General features: G+C 43.5%; 1 protein-coding gene across 6 annotated transcripts in view; it reads left to right on the forward strand.

Moving 5' to 3' along the window:
* The first annotated feature begins 29 nt into the window (after positions 1–29).
* Positions 30–19,267, forward strand: part of RSPRY1 (ring finger and SPRY domain containing 1) — a 76,077-nt gene continuing 56,839 nt past the window's right edge. Inside the window, exons 1-2 of one of the 6 annotated variants that reach the window (XM_019497712.2) lie at positions 54–137; positions 3,014–5,137. The gene's annotated coding sequence lies outside the window, so the exon portion shown is untranslated. Of the gene's footprint in view, positions 201–3,013; positions 5,138–19,267 lie in introns of all 6 variants that reach the window. The other 5 variants (XM_059713666.1, XM_014611003.3, XM_019497713.2 and 2 more) reach the window with 5 other exon arrangements.

Raw genomic sequence — 19,267 nt, forward strand, 5'->3', positions numbered from 1 at the left:
GGATTGGAGCGTGGGGCGGGCGGGTCGCCCGGGAGACGGGGTAGGGGCGGGGGCTGGCGCTGGATGGTCGGGCTGGGCCGGGCCTGAGGCCTCCATCTTTCCGCCCTACAGCGCCAGGCACAAAGGAGCCGCCAGGGGTAAGCTGCGGTGCGCACCGGGACCGGGCCGGGCGGGGCGAGGAGAGCCGCAGCCCGGGGCAGGTCTGTCAGGGAGCGCCCGCGGGAGGAGGCCGGGGCTGGGCGCGGGTTGCGGGGCTGGGTCCGAAGTAGCGGTTCTCGGCCTGGCTCCCGGGCCCTAGCGCGAGCGAACAGGATCTGCGAGAAAGCCCGGAGCCCCGCGCTGCACCCTCGTGCGGCTCCGCTGTGGTCCAGCATCTAGAGAGCTGTGCGGGCTGGTCGCTGCCCGGGCGCCGGCGCTGTCCGGCTTCTAAGAGGGGTGCGGGTGGAGCACAGCAGGTAAAATGAAAGGAGGAGCTTTACTCCTGCGCCAGGGGCCTCGGGCTGTGTTATTGCGTTTAAGGTGGAAGCAAAAACAAACGTAACTTCATTGGAATGAGTTGACCTGCCGGACTGTGAAATGGGAGCTGTGTAGGCGGCAGGATTGTAGAAGAAAGGACAGCTGAATTAGTGAAGCATCAAGACCTTTAAAAAGTAGAGAGGGTCATTAACACCTGCGGACTGAAGAGTTTTAGAAGGGATCTGCTAGATTTTGATGAGCAATGAATTCAAATGACTCCCTCACCGCTGCCTGAACAGAAATGCTGCTGTCTTTGCCAGGCAGTTGGTTTTAAACTTTGGGCAGACCAGGGGTTAAAGGAGAGGTGCAACTACACCAGTCCCCTCTGGATCCACTCCTGCCTGAGTCTAGCAAGGGGTGCCTTGAATCTAGAAAGGTTGAAGACCACTAGCCTTCAAGTACTGGAAGGCTAGATGCAGTACTCACAAGGTTTCTCTGTTATACATGCAAGTACAGCTAAATCGGGGGCAGATCCCCCCCCCCCTTTAGAAAAACTGGTTTTGTGAAGAAAGTGATCAGGATTTGGAAGTCGGTGCATAATGCTTGTATTCCTTGTAGCCAGACCTACAAGGTCTTGGTCCATGTTCTGTGGCCCTTCCTTAACACATTGCACTAAGATCACTTTACTTACTGTGAGCCCCATTGCTTTAATAGAATAGCTTAGAATAAATTATGTTCATTATATGCCATTAAAAAGGCAAAACAAAACACCAAAATTAGGCTCTCTTATGTGTAACAGAACATAGAAATAAAGACCTTGATGCACCAAAATGCTCAAGGCTGTGTTTAACCCAAATAGCATTTTAAAATCATTATGCTGCTTACACTTAAATGTGTTGGGGGTATGGTGGTATGAAGCAAGACTGGATTACCTAATATTTTGGTTAGAAATATTATATAAACCCTACAAGTGAAGTATAACCTCAATAGGTCTTCCCGGGCCTGAAATTATATGCCTCAAAATCCACTACCCTGGCTGGAAGGATATTCATTCAAAGAATGATTTCTAACTTCTCAATAGCATTTCAGAGGCTTTGAGAGAGAGCTTCCTGATTCACAAAAAAGAAGCTGTAATATATCAGGTTGCAATGAGTGTTCTGGTAGTATCAGATGATAGTGATTTAATCTAGGATCCTTCTGGGAACCTGAAAAAACCCAAAAGGATTTTTCTGAACTTATGCATACATTTTGATCAATCGGAGAGTCCTTTGAACTCAGAATCTAAAGTTATTTACAAAAGTGGCGCACTCATTACTTGGATATCCTTATAAAGCAAATTTCCTTCCCTACGTTATCAAAAACATCTTAAGATTGTTAATTGACTAAAAGCTTTAAAGATAGCATTTATTTTATCACAACTTATTCTTTGTATTTCTGTTAATTTGGACAGTGAAGATGGGCTGAGCATCACCTCTTTTGATGGTGTGCTAGTGGGTGCATCCACCTGAGGTGCTTAGCACGTCATGGCAAAACACATGCTAATGTAGAGTAGAATTAGTCTATTGCACATTGTCACAAAAAGACCTACTGCGCAGTAGCGCTAGTTACTGCACATTTAATTAGTGTCTCATATTAGAGGTACTAAACTTAATGCCACATAACAACGGTGCATTAATGCTTTTGTAAATGTGCCCATTATCACTGAGTTTGTAGACTTCTGTTTAAAAATAACATTCCAGAAATGAGTAGGTTGAATGAAGTCTTCCCACATCTTTTTGTCCTATCCTAACATCATGGTTTCACTAGTTTTAATAGCATGAGCATAATCTCCATTTCCTTGGTTTTTCATTTCTTGCTCTTGCTTCTATGTCATGGCTTGCTCACAGTGTCCTTTTGAGGTCCATTCGTGACACATGTTCAAACTACTCAGTTGTTACTTCTCAATTTTCTTATAACAATGTGGGGGTGGGAGAGGGGAAGAAAGGAGATCATTATTTTGTTCTGGCTGCTTCCTTGTCCTTTCATAGTTTTTCTCTAGTTTTGAAACTTTCACTGTTCCCTCTCCACTAACTTATTTCTTGCAGTCAGTATCTTTTGTAAGTTTTCCACAATTCCATCCTGTGCAACAGTATCAAAAGAACAGCTGTCTCAAGTGCTAATTTTCATTTGAACTGTCTTTAGTTTTGGACTTGGAAATGCTTTTTGAATGTAGTAGTGACTGGCCTTTGTTCTTTTCCCCCCTCCCCTCTGCCAATTCCCATTATTTTAAACTAATCTTCCAAGATACAAGATCCCTCTCTGTGCCCCCTGCTCCCCCCCACCTTTTCTAGTTCTTTGTCTCATTAATGATCTTTGCCTTTTGGGCTGACATTTTTAATATTTTTACCATACTGATCCTGATTTCAAATCTTCTTGTTTTAAATCTTACTCTTCCTTATCTATCTTGTTACTTATTTTCTTTAAATTCTCCTTGGTCAGTGCTATAACATATCATCTGTGGATTTAATCTTATTTGTTGTTGTCTTGCATAGTGACTTCTCCCTTTTCATCTCTCTAGATCCTAAATCCAGTACTTCTTCCAGTGCTAAATTGGACAAATCTGGCAATAGTATCACCCTTATCTCAATCCCATGGTCACCCTGAACCATTACATCAGCTTCTTGCCTGCTGTTACGGTGTTTCTCAGCTTGCTACAGATATTTTTTATCACCTTGATCAATTTCTCAAGGATGTCATATGTTCTCAAAACTTTCCATATCCTTTTTTTGCCAGATGCTGTTGAAAGGCTCTTTGAAGTGTAAAAAAATTATTGTAATCTGCTTGGTTTTGTTCTGTGAATTTCTCTGAAATGTCATATCACAGATAGTTGATCCTGTTGCACTTCATCTTTGATTTAAATCCAGCTTGTTCCTCTGCAAGTACTACTACTACACTTTCATTCTCATCTGTAGTAGCTTGGTCAATGCTTTTCCCAGGACACTGTAAAAACTAATTGCTTTTGTAGGTGTTTGTTACACATGCTCTTGCTTTCTTCTTTATGGGCCAGTAATATACTGCCTAATATACTAATGCAGGGGGTTGTCAACTGGGGGTACTTGAGAAGGCCCTAGGGGGTATGCGCGGGTGGGCAGGAACAGAGTGCTGTCATGCGCCATCCTGCACTGCTGTGCAGGCACCGCCCGCCCAGCCAGATGCGGGGGGCAGGGGGAAGCTCACACGCAGTGGGTGCTGCCACTCTGTATGCAGCTGCACACTGCCACCCCCCTCCCCCACTCCGTGTCTGGCTTCCGGGGGTACTCTGCTCCATGTCCAGCCGCTGGGGGTACACTGATCCAAAAAGGTTGAAAACCTCTGTACTAATGTATTTACTCTTGTAAGTCTTGCTAAATAGTGTGCATTGCCTCTGTCATATTTCCTTGCCCATTCCAGCACCTCTGCAATTGTGTTGTTAACTTCATTGTGCCTTTTTCTTTGTCAAACTTGTCAAGGTCTTTCCTAGAATCAAAGGAAATGGGGCTGAAAAAGGACCTGGAAGGATCCTGACTCAAGTCAAGATTGGCCATTTCTAAACTTGGTATACCTGTACCTTTACGGCTGCCTCTAAGAATCTTGGTGTCTCTTTTTTCCTAGAGTGCACTGGGAAGCTTTTTGAGGATAATTTAGTTTACTGTTGTCAGCACGTTATTCAGATGTTTGGTACATTACTTTCTATAGCTTGCTCTGCTTACTCCTCCTCAGCTTTCTCACACTTGTCTTTCACTCCCAGCATTCATAACTCAAATGTCCCAGTCAGTTATTTTATCTTACAATATGCAGCCCCTCTTTTTCTTATGTTCTGCTTCCTTAAATTGTTCAGTTGTTCATTTGCTTGTTTCTGCTTTCTAGTTCAATTTTCTGGTCAGTATATTGTGCTCTGCTCTTAAGTTTGCATCTTTTGTTTTTATTTTTTTTTTCAGTTTCCTATGCTGTCAGCCAGATGCAGCACAGTAGCCCAACACTTGTTCAGATGCTTTCATAATCCCATTTTTGTGTTGTTTCATGTCTCCCCAACCCCTACTGTTTCTTTTATCAAGACACATGCCCTTCCAGTTTGATCTTTAATTTTTCATTTTAAAACCCCCATCACTGATGCACCTTGTCTCAACACTTCCTGTATTGCTTTCAGTAGACCATTATAAAACATGCCAATTTCTTCTTTGGAGGGCTACTAAGTTGGGACCTGTACTTGTACTTCTGTTACTTAGCTGGATTAGATTCTAAATGTCACCTTTAACATGAACAGCTGCTGTAAGAGGCTGGATTGCCTTCTGTTTTAGGAATAATACAACTCTGTTCCTGAGGTGTCCTATCTTGCCAGTCTCAATAGCCTGAGTTGACTTTTGGTGTAAATTCTTCTGTGCCTTCTGCTCTTATTTCACATATGTCAGTAATTTCAGTCACAGTCCTTTCAGTGTTGTCCATCATTACCACAAGAGTTCTTGCTTTTACTGATGTTCTTACAAATACCTTATCCTTTGAGTCTTACCAGTTGAGTCTTTGCATATTACTGTGTCTCTTCTTTGCAAGTTTTTGTTTTTTCAGGTCTAGTCTTCTTGCGTTTACCCCCTCCCTCCTTGCTATTTTGAGTTATGAAATACTACTCTGGTTTAAATGGCTTGCAACCAAGATGGCATGAAGAATGGTAAGGAAAACAAAAAGGCATTAGATTTCTGTTGTTGTTGCTATGAATTTGAGCCTTATTTCTTGGTTTTGTGGTCATCATGATGATCTGCAATGTTTCTATTCGTTATCTGCTGGTTTGCTCCAGTGATGTTGTCACCAGTGTTTTTATTTCAGAAATTGTTTTGCCAGCTTTTCCACATGAGACAATATTTTTCAAGGGCCATATGTGCCACAAAACCATAGAAGTCTGGAAGGGGATCTTAGGAAGTCATCTTCAACCCCGTGCTCAAAGGATCATCCCAATCTGAAAAATCCTATAGAAGTTTTTGTCTAACCTATACTGAAAAATGCACATGTTGCCCCTCATCCACAGCTACCTGGCACAATGCCCAAAACCACCCTAACTTGACACAGGTAGAGCAGGATAGTGAGGGTACTGTCCATGTTCTGCCACTGCTAGGACAGGAAGTAGTTGTTACAGAGAGGCAAAAAACCCATAGACCATGGCAATCTGACTGTGAGGTAAAATTCCTTCCTGAAGGAATGTAGTGATTTGGTCTGACTTTTGGTAGAGAAGCAAGACCTTCTGGCCAGGAACACCCTGTACAAAATCCTTGACCTTGGCTGTAGCCAACACCCAGTTCTGAGGGAGATAGGGAAGAGGGTGGAGAAAGCTGACACCTGTAGCATCAAGAGGGGGAAAATTCCTTCCTGGCCCCTTGCAGGCCACATCCAGACAAGCGTGGCCGTGGGGTATGTGGCGTTGCAGACACATCTGTGGCGCACCATGTACCCCAATGTGTCATTCAGCTGTTCTCCACGCTGCAAGGTAGCAGTGTGGGGGTTTTTTGTTTGTTTTGGGGGGGGTTGGTTTTTTGTTTTTTTTTGTTTTTACCCCCCTAGCAGTGCATGTAGGGGCAGCGTGCGCCACCCAAAACCAAAACTGGAGCCTGGGCAGTTATAGCTACATTCCAGCTGCCGGCCAGGCTCCAAATGGCAGGATGGCTGCTGCTGCAGCACCAGGAGACCCCCAGGATACCAGGTAAGGCTGCTGGGCCCAGCCCAGTGCTGGCCCCAGCCTCCCTTGCCTCACCTAGGGTAACCTGCTGTGTGCCAGAGGGTGCATAGCATAGGCGTTCCCTGGGGAGAAGTAGCAACGGCACAAGGTGTCATAGGCAACTGGTGCCCCCTGAGTCAGGGGGGCACTCGCCCCCCCCCCCCTCCCCCCAGTGGCCAGTCAGCGACCGGGGTCCTTTTCCCGCCCCCCTCCTCCCCCACGTGGCCAATTGTGCTGACTGGGGGGTAGGAGTCCCCTGTGGCCAATATCACTTCTGGGTAGGCACAGTTGGCTGCAGGAGGGACCACAGGGATCGCTTCTCCTGGTGCCCCCACTTCCCGGCTGGCACTTTCGGTGGGGCACCAGCGCTTTTGCCTACCCATCGCCTAAGTGGGGAGTGCTGCCTATCAGGGTGTGCACCAGTGCTCTCAGGGAGTGCATGTGGACCCCTGTGAACCCCCTGTGTCGCCACTGCAAGGTGTGGTACTGTTTCTTGTCCCTGGGGAAACAGATGTCCACGCTCCATGTAGACATGGCCATAGTGATCAGGAAATTGCAGAAGAATAGAGAGGAAAACCCCCCCACGCTGAACTCTGCACTGGAACCTCAGGACCAGAATGACAAATCCATGCATCACACCTGCCTGGAGTGCCAGAACTCCCTTTTCCATTTCTCTATGCCCTCCATAAACTTATCCCAGCTCCTTTAACTTTCTTGCTTAATTACTAGCTAGAATTGCTAGTTTTTAGCCTGAAAATTGAGGTATGATCTAAAGTAGCATTTCCCAACCGGTGTGCTGCAGCACACTGGTGTGCTGTCAGGTATTTTGGGCTGGAGTCACACCCCCTGCCTAGCTGGTGGTGTGGACAGACAGACGGGGACTGTGGCTCTAGCCCCAAATGTCATCTGACTGGCTGCGCACCACCCCTCCCCATCATCGTCCATCCTTGTCCTCTGCTCCACATCTGGTATGCCACCGTGCTTTTTTTATTTAGGTAAGTGTACCATTGGGTGAAAGAAGTTGGGAAACATTTGTCTAAAGATGTGGTGCACACCCTACTTAGAAATGTAGAAAGGGATCTCCTAGATCAGCAAGACCTTCCCCTGTACTTGGTCTGATGGACCTTTACAGAACTTCAGTCTTTCAATTTCCAGTCTAATTTTACACCTGCGTGACAAAATATTGTCCCAGAAGGGTCCGTAGCACCATCTGCTCTGCTTCCTACTCCAGACCATAAACTATCCCATAACAAACCTTTGATCTTGAGTGTGAAGAGTCTGCGCTATTCCTGTAGTAAGAAAGAAGTTGTCAAGGGTGTCAGCAGTGCCTTGGATCCCTGCATTGTCAAGGTATTAGTTAAGTAAAATCTGCCCAGATGATCCTAAGAAGTGAGCTATATAGAAGGCTACAATTTTTCAGTCCTTAATAATTTGACTTAAGGAAAAATTCCTTCCTGATCCCAAATTTGGCAGTTGGTTTACCCTTACCATGTGTTTTGAGATCTACCAGCCAGGCATGTGAGAGCCCTCTAAATATCAGTATGCTCTGGCTATTGTCCCCATTCAAGCTATAGCCTGTCTGATGTTTAGGAGGGGTGGGTTGGAGCATGGAACACAACAAAAGCCAAGTAATGTATTTGCAGGGGAAAGCAAGTTCTTCCTGTCTGCTGCAGGCAACCAACAGACGTCCTGGTGCATAGAATTAATCGTGTGATATGGGCCAAGAAGGAGTGAAAGCAGATTAAAAAGATTAAAGAGGAAAGAGTACTGAACAAAGGAAGGAAACCTAATTCAGATAAAATGGGCACAGCTGCTTGGTCTGGCCTTCCTTACTTGCGCTTGTGCATGCATGCCCATAAAATCTTCTGGAGCCTAAACTAAAGCTTGTCTTTCTGATCCCCAGGTGGTTGCTAGTGTACCACCTCAGTGCAAAAATAGTTCCAGTGTGTGACTTCTCCCATGAAGCTGCATCTCGCCCTGAGACCACTTTTTCTTTAATGTCAGCCCTTCTGCCCTAGGCATCCACAAATGTATTTTATACAGACGAATCATATTCCATCTCAACCATTATTTTGCCAAGATTAAACCAGGCAAATTCCATTTCTTTCTGTCATGCAGCAGGGCAGGATGGGCACCTTTAAAGACTAACTTTGTCAGATGCAAACCAGGTTGGGGTGGCACAGGGCCCTTGGAGCCCATTCCTAATTAACTGGCATTAGGCTCAGGGGCTACGCACAGTTCCCACATACCGGGATCAGGGTCCTGGGGCCCTGATCTTGGCACATGGGGCCCAGTTTGGACCATGGACCAGCGCTTTGCTAGTCACATGGCCCATAAGGCCAAAATGGAGCACCACTGTACTAATCCTTCTCTGCACCTTTTTGGTTTGTTCAAAAAAAAAAAAAAAATTACCAAAGCTGTTGGCAGTACTCTAACTGGCATCTTTCTAATCTTCCCGACAATAAAAATGGATTTTTTTTATGGCTGTCCAGAGCTTGGGGCAAAAATACCTGTTCTTTTCCGGCTCTTTTCCTTGGAGCCATTATGGATACTTACTATAGTCGGCTGCAAGAAACCACCTCTTGCGGCTGCAGATGTCTACTTTGCAGTGACATTATATTTTGAGCCTACCCATACATCCTGTTTGCAAATGCAGGGGTGTCAAACGTGCCCCAGGCGCTGGCAGGATCCCTGGGGCCCAGTAGCTGGGCTCTGGCGGCTGCAGGATGACAAGGGCTGTATCTGCATTACCTTCACTTACTCCCCTGCTGCTGATGGCTATGTACATATCAGGCCCTGGAGCCCTGAATTCAGTGGCAGGCCAGGCCCTCTGGGTAGAAGGGCTCCATGAGCCTCACGTTTGTCATATCTGTGCTAGAGGAATTCTTAAATTGTGGAAACATTTCTCTTGGTAATACATCTTATTAACTGTGGTGATGTTGCTTTTTTACGTACAGTTCAGTTTGGGCCAGATTTCAACTGATCTGTATTCCCTGCATATCCCGTCTTTGTTAGCAGTCTTCTCATCATACACGCACAAATTGAAATTGACTGTTTTTTCCTATTTGAGTTGTGCAGTTCACTTATTTTCTCACTTTGGCAGATGAGGATTTTAGCATGTATGCATGAGAGATAGTATGTAGAATCAGGCCCATAGAGATGATCTGCACAATAGAAAACAAAGCATGTACTTCCTCAGGTCTGTATTGCCCCTGAGGACTCCCACTGGTTACTGGAAAAACAGCGAATAAAGAAAACTAAAAACTGAGCAATTGAGCAGGGGAGGGATTTATTTTTTCTATGTTGCAGATAAAATCTTAAGCTTAACATCTAATTCCAATGCTTCCTAAATTATGATTAAGTAATATTCAGTGGAGATTGTGTCCCCCTCCAAAGGTCTTCCTCATGAAGATAGCCAGAAAAAACAGGAAAGACTGTTACTGGCATTCCTACCTGATTTAAGGTTGTTTTTTTTTCTTTAAAAAGGGGAGGGTGTGCAGCAGTGTGATTTCTCACATTCTTTATACAACATAATTGAAACATGCAGAGGCACCCAAAGAGTCCTGCTGGAGGCTGCTGTCTGCATTTGCTATTTGCAGACTGTCAGCTGACAGAGAAGGGGAGCAAAACCTAATGCAGGGAGGAGCTCCCATTTCTGCTGCAGCTACTGCCCACATGTGCCTCCTGGAAACAGAAACATGTGGAGCAGTTTCACGTGTGTTGAAAGAATACCCTTTAAAAGGTTTTGGGGCACCCTGGTTGAGAACAACTGATGTAGAAATGCAGCCTAAGATGATCGGCCCCCACTGGAAGATTCTGTACATGTAGAAAGAAGCAGTCCATGCCTCTCGGAGAACTTCCGCTCTCCAGACAAAGAAGTAAAGTAGTATTCTCACTTTACAGATGAGGAACAGCCGCACACAGTTCATGTAACTTGTCTAGTATTGTACAGAAAAGCTAGGAGAGCTCATTCCTAAATCGCTGTCTAGTCCTTCAACCACAAAACCATCCCTATTCTGAAAACATTTTAAATTATTCTCATTGAAATAACAGGACACACACCCTTTTATGTGTATTTCTTGAAAACCAGTAGCCAGCATTTCTGTCTTGAGATTGCAGTGTGCAGTTTGTTCCCCCATAACCACAGTTTTGTCACTTCAGTGCTTATATTTTGCAAAGCTAAGAATAAGAGGTTCTACATATTATTTACACTGTGCGCTTCACTATCATAGGTAATTGTCTGACAACTTCAGAAGTTCAAGCTTCCAAATGAGCCAGCATTGAACCTCTTTTAATGGTGTTATCAAAATCTTTCATACATCCAAAACTCTTTTGCTATATTTTATACTTTCATAGTGCATTGGTCATGCTGCCTAACAAGGGTATTGTCATTGTTTTACTGTAGGTTATGGCATGATTCACAGAAGTTTGGTGTGTATTTTTATTAGTATGAAGCATTTCAATGATCATTTTAAGGTAATTTCATTGTGATAAAAATAAAAGCTACCTCAAAAACATTCTCTTTTAGTTTAAAATAATTCTATTTTTTTTAATAAAAGCTTTTTAAAGAGAAACTATTTTACTTATTCCTGGTTCTTAATACATAGACTGTGTTTGTGAAGTTGTGCAGGAAGGTCTTTGAAAAAATTATGAAAGAGCATTTTTCTGGCAGTCCAGCAGGAAAAATAATGCAGCAGGGAAACCAGCATGGATTCATAGCAGGTAGATCATGCCTGACCAATCTGGTTTTGTTTTATGGCAGGGTCACAAAATGCTTAGATGCAGGAGTAGAGGTGGATGTCGTTTTCTTGGACTTTAGCAAGGGCTTTGATACGGTATCTCATCCTATTCTCATAAATAAATTAAGAGGCTGTGACATAGATGTTTATACAGTTCGGTGGGTGGCAAATTGGCTTAGTGGTCACACCCAGAGAGTGGTAGTAGACAGGTTGGTGTCAAACTGGAAGGATGTGGGTAGTGGAGTCCTGCAGGATTTGGTCCTTGGACCAGTACTCTTCAATATCTTCATCAGTGACTTGGCTGTGGTTCAAGTTTGTGGATGATACTAAATTGCGGGGTAAAGTGCACACTCCGGAGGGTAAGGAATGATTGCAGGCAGACCTGGACAGGTTAGAAAAGTGGGCAGTACACAGTAGGATGCAGTACAAGAACAAGTGCAGAGTGCTGTACCTAGGGTGCAAAAATATCCAGCACACCTACTGGCTGGGAAGCAACCCTCTCAGCAGCACAGAAGTGGAAAGGGATCTCGGAGTCATATTGAACTCCAAGATGAACATGAGTCATCAGTGTGATGAAATCATCAGCAAAGTTAACCGCACTTTATCATGCATCAGGAGATGCATGACAAATAGAACCAAGGAGGTGATACTTCCCCTCTGTGTGACATTGGCCAGACTGCAGCTGGAGTACTGCATTCAATTTTGGGTTCCATAGTTCAAGAAGGATGTTGGTAGACTCAAGAGGGTCCAGGGGAGGGCCATTCGTATGGTTAGGGGCTTACGGGACAAGCCCTATGAGGAGAGACTGAGGGACCTAGACCTCTTCAGCCTCCTCGAGAAGGCTGAGAGGTGATCTTGTGGCTGCCTATAAATTCATTAGGGGGGCACGGCAAGGGATCGGAGATGCTGTGTTCGCCAGGGCACCTCTTGAGGTAACAAGGAACAATGGTCACAAACTGATGGAGAGCAGATTTAGGCTAGATATCAGGAAAAACTTTCACAGTAAGGGTGGCCAAAATTTGAAATGGGCTTCCAAGGGAGGTGGTGGTCTCCCCTACCTTGGGGGTCTTTAAGGGAAGGCTGGATAGGCATCTGGCTGGGGTCATCTGACCCCAGCACTCTTTCCTGCCCAGGGCAGGGGGTTGGACTCAATGATCTGTTGAGGTCCCTTCTGACCCTAGTATCTATTAATTGTCTACCTGAAAAAGCTACAAATTTTGAAAGATTAACTGTTATATCTTCCTGATGCATTTTGGTACCTGAGGAAAAGATTATTCCAAAGTTGTATTCATTACATTTGTTTTTCTCCCTTGGCTGTACATTACCTGGAATTTAATCTGTAGTCTGAATGTATTTGTTGCTCCTGTGAGCTTTTTTTCATTCATAGGAGAAAATTCTTCCGTTACTGGTCACTTATAGAATTTTTACCTTAGTAGTATCTTGGGCCTCAGCTAGCCAGGGATACTCAGAAAGGTTAACGTGATGTAATTAACGCACCCATTTTGGTTAATTCACATTAGACCTCTGAACAAGAATGTCCACTTCGGAGATTACTTTGGTTTTAGTAAAATAAATCTCGATTGATTGGGTTCACAGGCATTTCATGGGATATTACACCTCTTCCTGTCACTTCAGTGCATTTCTGAAGCATAAAGTGTATTATTTTTTCCTTTGCTCCTCAGACAAGGCTGAAGCCAAAACGCATCACAATTTGATTGGGGCTCTTCTTTCCAATCTTCTTTGCAGTTGGTGTGAAACTTATTTGGTGCCTACTGCTCTTGGGAAGGGAATGAGTGGGAGCTGAAAGAACTGGTTTAGTGGCTGAAATTTGCTTTTGTTTTTCCAGTTATAATTCAGTTTCTTATTTGCTTAGCAGTATCCTCATCTTTCTGGGAAGAGAAGGATTTCTTTCCACTGTGAAGCAATGTTATGGTTGGCTGTAACCAAATATTTGGAGGAGATGAATCCTTGATTCCTGGGCTTTATATTAGAGAGAGAACAAAACTAATGTAATTTCTAGCCAAGTCCCATTGACGCTGCACAAGATGATCAAGACCAGGCCTCTCTTGGGTAGGTTTCATATCGATATTGTCAGGCATGTGACCAATACCCCAATGTGGGGTTTCTGTTGCAGGGGCTGATTATTTTTTTTCAAGTTTTCTGCTGCAGAAAATCTTCCTTCCTGTCTGGGAAGCTTGTGGTAATATAAGGGATAAGTCTACAGTGCTTCCATGTCCCTGGAGAGGCTTCCCTGCCATGATTCTGAGTTTGGGGTATGTGAGTGGGAGCTGGTGAGCTGGGCATCCTCATGAGGCTGTCCTGACAGTGGTGGGGATGTGGTAAAAACATACCAAAATAAGCGGCAAACCACTCTGCACCCCTAATTTGTGTTGGTCTGAAGTCAAGCAGAAGTCAGGAAAGAGTGGCACCTTGTAAAATAACTTGTTCAGATATGCATAAGCTTTCGTAGGCAGCAGCCTTCTTCGTTAAATGCTATGAGTGGACTTGTTCATAGAACATTTGTAGCATCTGAGGAAGCAGACTGTTGTTACTACCTACAAAAACTTTAGGCATTTCTGAACATGCCACCCTGCCCCACTTTCTGCCTTACATTAAAAAGTCATAAAAACACATGATGATGATGATGGTGATGAAGCAAGCATCAACATGCTCATATGTTGGAAGCATGAGAGCCACAAAGCCAGCAACAGGTAGAATGGTCAATGTCAGTAAGACCTTGGACGCCCGAAGGAGGTCTGTAAAGGCGTTTGTAGATGATGGTCAGCCGTCTGAGGTTGAGCACCACAGCTACAGCCAGTGTCGTTGCAGAGGCTCCAAAAGTGCATGCTTGCCTTAAACTGTCCAACACTCATTCTATGAGGGTTAAGAGCAGTCCAGGCTCTGTGGAGCAGCTGCCATCCTGAGGGGCGGAAGCTGGTGCTGGGGGGGAAGTTCTTTAGCCTCAAGTCTTGTGCATCATATTTTCTGCTCCACTGATGGGAGGTCCAGGGTGTAAGTAATATGCCATATGCAGATTTGATGGGCTTAGTGGCCTGAGTGAAGAGTGGATTCTGAGACTTCAGGTGGTAGTTGGGTTTCTGGCTTGGGACTACTAGGCTGGAGTTTAAAGAATGGTCTGGATCTTGGGCTTTGAGGCCTAGGGCCAGAGTAGCAGCTTGTCTCTGGATGTCAGGGGATGGAATAGGGGACTGATAAGCAGTCAGTGGGCTGTTATAAGGCATCCGGTTATGGCAGGGGCGGGCAATTACTTTGGGCGGAGGGCTGCTTACTGAGTTCTGGCAAGCCATCGAGGGCCGCATGACAGGCATCCCAGGGCAGATTAATATTTTCTAAATTTTTTTAGGGGCTGCGCGGGCCGGATAGAATGGCCTGGCAGGCCGCATCTGGCCCCCGGACCACATTTTGCCCACCTCTGGGTTATGGTCATTATAATGCTGTTAAGGCTGGAATCCACTAGCTTAGTGTGCATGCCCTGGCCCCATACTGGTGTGTAGTACTCAGCAGGAGCATATGCAAGTGTCATAGAGGAGGTATGAGGTGTTTGGAAACTTGCATCCCAGGTGGTGCCAGCAAGGTGACGGATAAGAGCTCCTTTGCTGTTAACCTTACCCTGGACCCCTTCCAGATGCTGGTGATGGGTAAGGGTCTGGTCCAGCTTGTTTTCTAAATAAGTAACAGTGTGACAATGTTTAAGTGTCTGGTCACCATCAAAAACAGATAAAAGAGTAAAACAGTTCCTCCCAAGAATACCCCAGGTCTGTGGCTGGCAGCTTGTGGCCCATGGGCTGGATCTGGGAGTCCATGGAGCCATTGGGTCAGCCTGCAGAGCAGTGGCTTTGGCAGTGGGAGAACTTGCCCACACTGCTATCATCAGGCACTTCATCCATGCTATACTGTGGCTGGGCAGTGAGGAGAGGTGGCAGCCAGATCTTAGCACTCCACCTTAGACCTGGTCTGGGTCACTCCTGCCTGCTGTTGGAAGATATTGCTGGTCCCTGCCCTAGGTGAGCTCTTTGATTCAGATGTCATCTTAGAGTAGCATTTTGGTCAGAGCCAGAAGTCTCAGGAGGTTTCATCCTAGCTGCTAGCTGTGGTGCCTGTACCGATCCAACTAGAGTTCATTATGAATACATGCAACAGGTTCTTTTTCTTTCTTTGAAAAAGAGAAAGTGTTAAACGCAGAGATGTTCTGGTAGTACTAGTCTGCAGATTTGTACTAGGGATCGACAAAAGTTGAAAATAGTTATTCTAATTTAAGAACTTAAATGTAACCTTAGTCGGAGAAGACTTGCCTTCCTCATTGCTCCAGAAACTGAAGTCTTTTAATTTCAGAACAGACAGTAGCACTGAAGTGCAAGCTTTACCTACAGTACCCTTTCTTCATACGTGTTCCCTTTGCTGGATGTTCAGGAGAAAGATGATGCAGGATTCTGGGAGTGGGTAGTTGGATTGGGGTTCTGGCAGGTGGAGTACTGAGATATTGAATAAAAACTCCGTTGAACTGGGGGGTAAGGGTGGGGGTCGTGATTTTTTTTAAGGGAAAAAGATTGGCAAACCCACTGTATGGCTGGCACGTATCTTTTGAAAGAGTATGGTTAGAGGTGTTTATGTAGAATGAGCACCATTTTCAACTTGTTAGTTTTTGCTTCCAAAATATTATTTGGTTTCTACTTCAGTAGTGTATGTGCAGTCTTTTTTTTTCCTTCGAAAAGGCAAAAAGCACTTGCCAGTGCCTTTTTATAAATAAAGGGAAATGTTGCAATTTCTAGGTTACTTGCTTATTATAGCACAAGAAAAGAATCATTAAAAATAACTTACACACCTTCCTAATCTTCAAACCCATGTGTGTCAAACAGGTTTAAATCAAATGTGAGAACAGGTCAGATGAGAATTTGGGGGCAGATGGGGAAAGGAGTAGGGAAGTGAGGAAAACAAGCCACAGAAACAGAGAAAACCTCCTTTTAGCACTTTGGAGTAGGTGAGTGAAAAAGAAACCAAGTTCACAGTGGGAAAACTGCTTGCAGTGTTAACTATACTGTATATTGGAAACTTTCTTTTCATACTGTAGCTTACTTTACAACTCCTGGTATTTCCAAACAGAACTGAGTCTGCTTCAGTATATAAAAGCTTTCTGTTTTGGTTTGATTTGCAGTAATCTGTTTCTGTGATACCGGGGGAAAAAAAAATCTAAAAACAGTCTTCTGGAGAAACTTGGTTTTCTGGTTTTGCTCTGTTGCACTGAATTCAAGTTGGGGTTCTTGGTGTGCTTTTTAACACAGAGGTTTAAGTTCTATAGTTAGTTTCTCCAATTTTAAGAAATGTTTACTGGTTATTTGGCACTTCAGCCTTTGTTCACCTCATCCCTTTTTCTCCGTATGATGAACTTCAGCAATATTGCAAGATTGGTTAGGATTTACTTGGACTCAGTCTCCACTAGAAAGGTTTGCCCATTTAATTTTGGTTGTGGCTAAATTGCGAAACTTTCCCCAGTTCCCGACCCAGCACTTTTTAAACTGACAGAACTGGATCTACACCTGGGTTTTTATTGGCATAGTTATGTTAGAAAAGGAAACAAAAATTACATGCAGCTCTCTGACACAGCTATGCTGACAAAGCTTGCTAAGTTTCACCTGCTCTTAGAGTACAGTTCCTAATTTTCCTCCCCACACCACATCTTTTGTTCAGAAAAAATTAAGCTGTATTTGATATTTTAGCTATAGTTTTTTTTATAGCTTTTATGGTAGTGCTAGTGGTGTCGTACCCACGATGGCCCAGGAATTACTTGAGAGGCAAGAATTTGGTCCAATAAAAGATATCACTCTCATAAATCCTTGCCTCTTGCATATAGTTTTATGTTAGATATGGATCCGTTTCAGTTTTGCCAGCACAGCTTTATTGATCCCAGGTGTGATACCTATTGATCCCAGGTATGATACCTTCTCCCAACTCCTAGTTTAATTCCTACTAGAAACAGTGACAACTGCAAGATGTCCTTTTTAGAATGCATCGTGAGAGAACTGGCTAAATCAAAGAAATCAAAATAAAACCTCTGCTAGAAGAAGTTTGCAGGCTTGATTCAAGAAAGCAAATTGTGTTTGCCACCTTGTTGCATTTAAACCCTAATTGCATAACAATTATTTATCTTTAGACAACTGTGAGTTAATGAACTTGACAGTAATTTTTTCCTTCAACCCTAATTAAAGATTTAATGGATCATATGCATTACTGGTGTGTGCAACTGCTAATTTTCAGGGGTGTAAGTGAAAAAGCTAAACTGCTCTTTGGATGGGGGAGGAGGGTAACCTGTCACAATCTGTAATTAATATATTTGTTCTGCTTCCTTTCTCCTGACGGAACAAACATTAATTAATTGCAATTTAGCCGCTAAAACAAAATTACTACTCCTTTCAAGGGTTTTTTTTAAGAAAGGAAGAGTGCATATTTCAGGCCCTATGTGTGATTTGTTTTGTTCTGAGTTTCCAAGCCTTTTTGTACATTTAATGTTGGTTATTTTGAAACTGTGTTGTATGGTAATTACTGAGTCTCTGTGGAGAGTTGGTAGCAAGCACTGAAGATTGTATACCATTGAATTAAGGTATCGCAGACAGGAATTCCTGGTTAAAGATATGCTACATACCATTTAATCAGACCATCCCATCATGGGAAATTAAATTTGGTCCTTTCTTCCTATTATCTTTAGACATCAGAAATTCATATGGGTCAGGCCATCTTATATAATGTTAGGCGTTTCTGTATGCAAAATGATGGGATATTATATTTGTATTCCCAGTTGAGCACTGTGCTATTATGAGGCAATTAATGTGTTGCATTTACCTTTCATGTCAGTAGAAGTTAACATTCTCAGACCAAACTTGAAACATTAAAAATAACTAGTCCAACATAACAGTCAAAGGGATATGATCAACTTAAAATTACATTTCAGACTGTCTTTTTACTCATCTTATTACAAATTCCTTATAGTCTCATTGGAAGGTAGTGCTGGAAGGGAACTCACAAGGTAATCTTATCCAGCCTCCTGCTCAATGCAGGATCATCCCTGACTAAACCATCTAAGCCAAGTAAGTGTATGTCCAACCTGTTCTTGAATATTTCCAGGGATGTTTTTGCAACTTCTCTAGATAGCCTGTTCCAATTCTTTATCTTCTTATAATCAGAAATTTCTAATCTCCAACCTAAATTTCCCTTGCTGAAGCTTGAGGCCATTACTCTTAGTCCTGTCTGCTGCAGCCACAGGGAAAAGCCCATCTCTATCCCTCTCTAATCTCCCTTTGCATATTTGAAGACTTTAACCAAGACCCCACTAGGTCTTTTCTCTGGATTAGATAACCCAAACTCAGCCTTTCCTCATAAGTCTTGTTTCCCACTCTTCTAATATTTTTTGTTGCTTTGCGCTGGACTCCAGTCTATCCGCATCCTTCTTGAAGTGTGAAGCCCAAAACTGGGCACTACTCCAGGTGGGACCTTGCCAGTCCTGAATAGATCAACAGAATTGCTTCCCTTGATTTGCAAGTGACACTCCTGTTAACAGTCCATTTTACTTTTGACCTTTTTTTCAGAAAGAGCACATTGTTGGCTCATATTCAGTTTATGGTCTACTGTGACCTCCATGGTTTTATCTGAAATATTCCAGACTAGCCAGTTGTTCCCCAGTCAGTGTATTTGTGCATACAGTTATTTTGTCCCAAGTTGCAGGACTTTTCTTAATCTAAGAAAGAAAACTTTGAGAATCTATTCCAGTTGTGCTTTTTTGTTTAGTCTCTTCCCTTCTCAACATGTACGATGAAATTAATAAACAATGAGAGGAGAACACTGTTATTCTTAAATTCTTGTTTCTAAAATATTTGGTCTGCAGACAGTGCAGACTGGTATGTTGAAGTCCTTTCTGTGACTTTTTTGAAGCACTTCTTGGCTGGCAGTTTTATAAATAATTGCCTTCAAGTGTCTAAATGGTAGGCCAAATTTGACACTTCCTATAACATTCTCTCATTTCCTTAAGTTTTTTTTCCCTTTTTACAGGAGCAATTCCATGATTGCTCAAGTGTGAAATACGAGTTCTTGATTCTAAGGAGAACTGCTTCTGTTTGCACAATTAAGCTCACTGGTGTTTTGTCACTGGTGGTTTTTCTATTGTCCAATCATTTGACTATTTTTTTTTAACTGTTGCTCATTTCCATGGCAAAACTTCTTTGTCAAAGTGGTAATCCCAGGATGAAGTCCTGACCCCACCAAAGTCCATTTTATAAATTGCACTATGCAAGTTTTTTGGAAAAACAGTCAAGTCCTCTTTGCTACAGTACTATGGCCTCTGCTC

The sequence above is a fragment of the Alligator mississippiensis genome, chromosome 10, assembly GCF_030867095.1.
Source record: "Alligator mississippiensis isolate rAllMis1 chromosome 10, rAllMis1, whole genome shotgun sequence".
In the NCBI taxonomy this organism is placed as follows: Eukaryota; Metazoa; Chordata; order Crocodylia; family Alligatoridae; genus Alligator; species Alligator mississippiensis.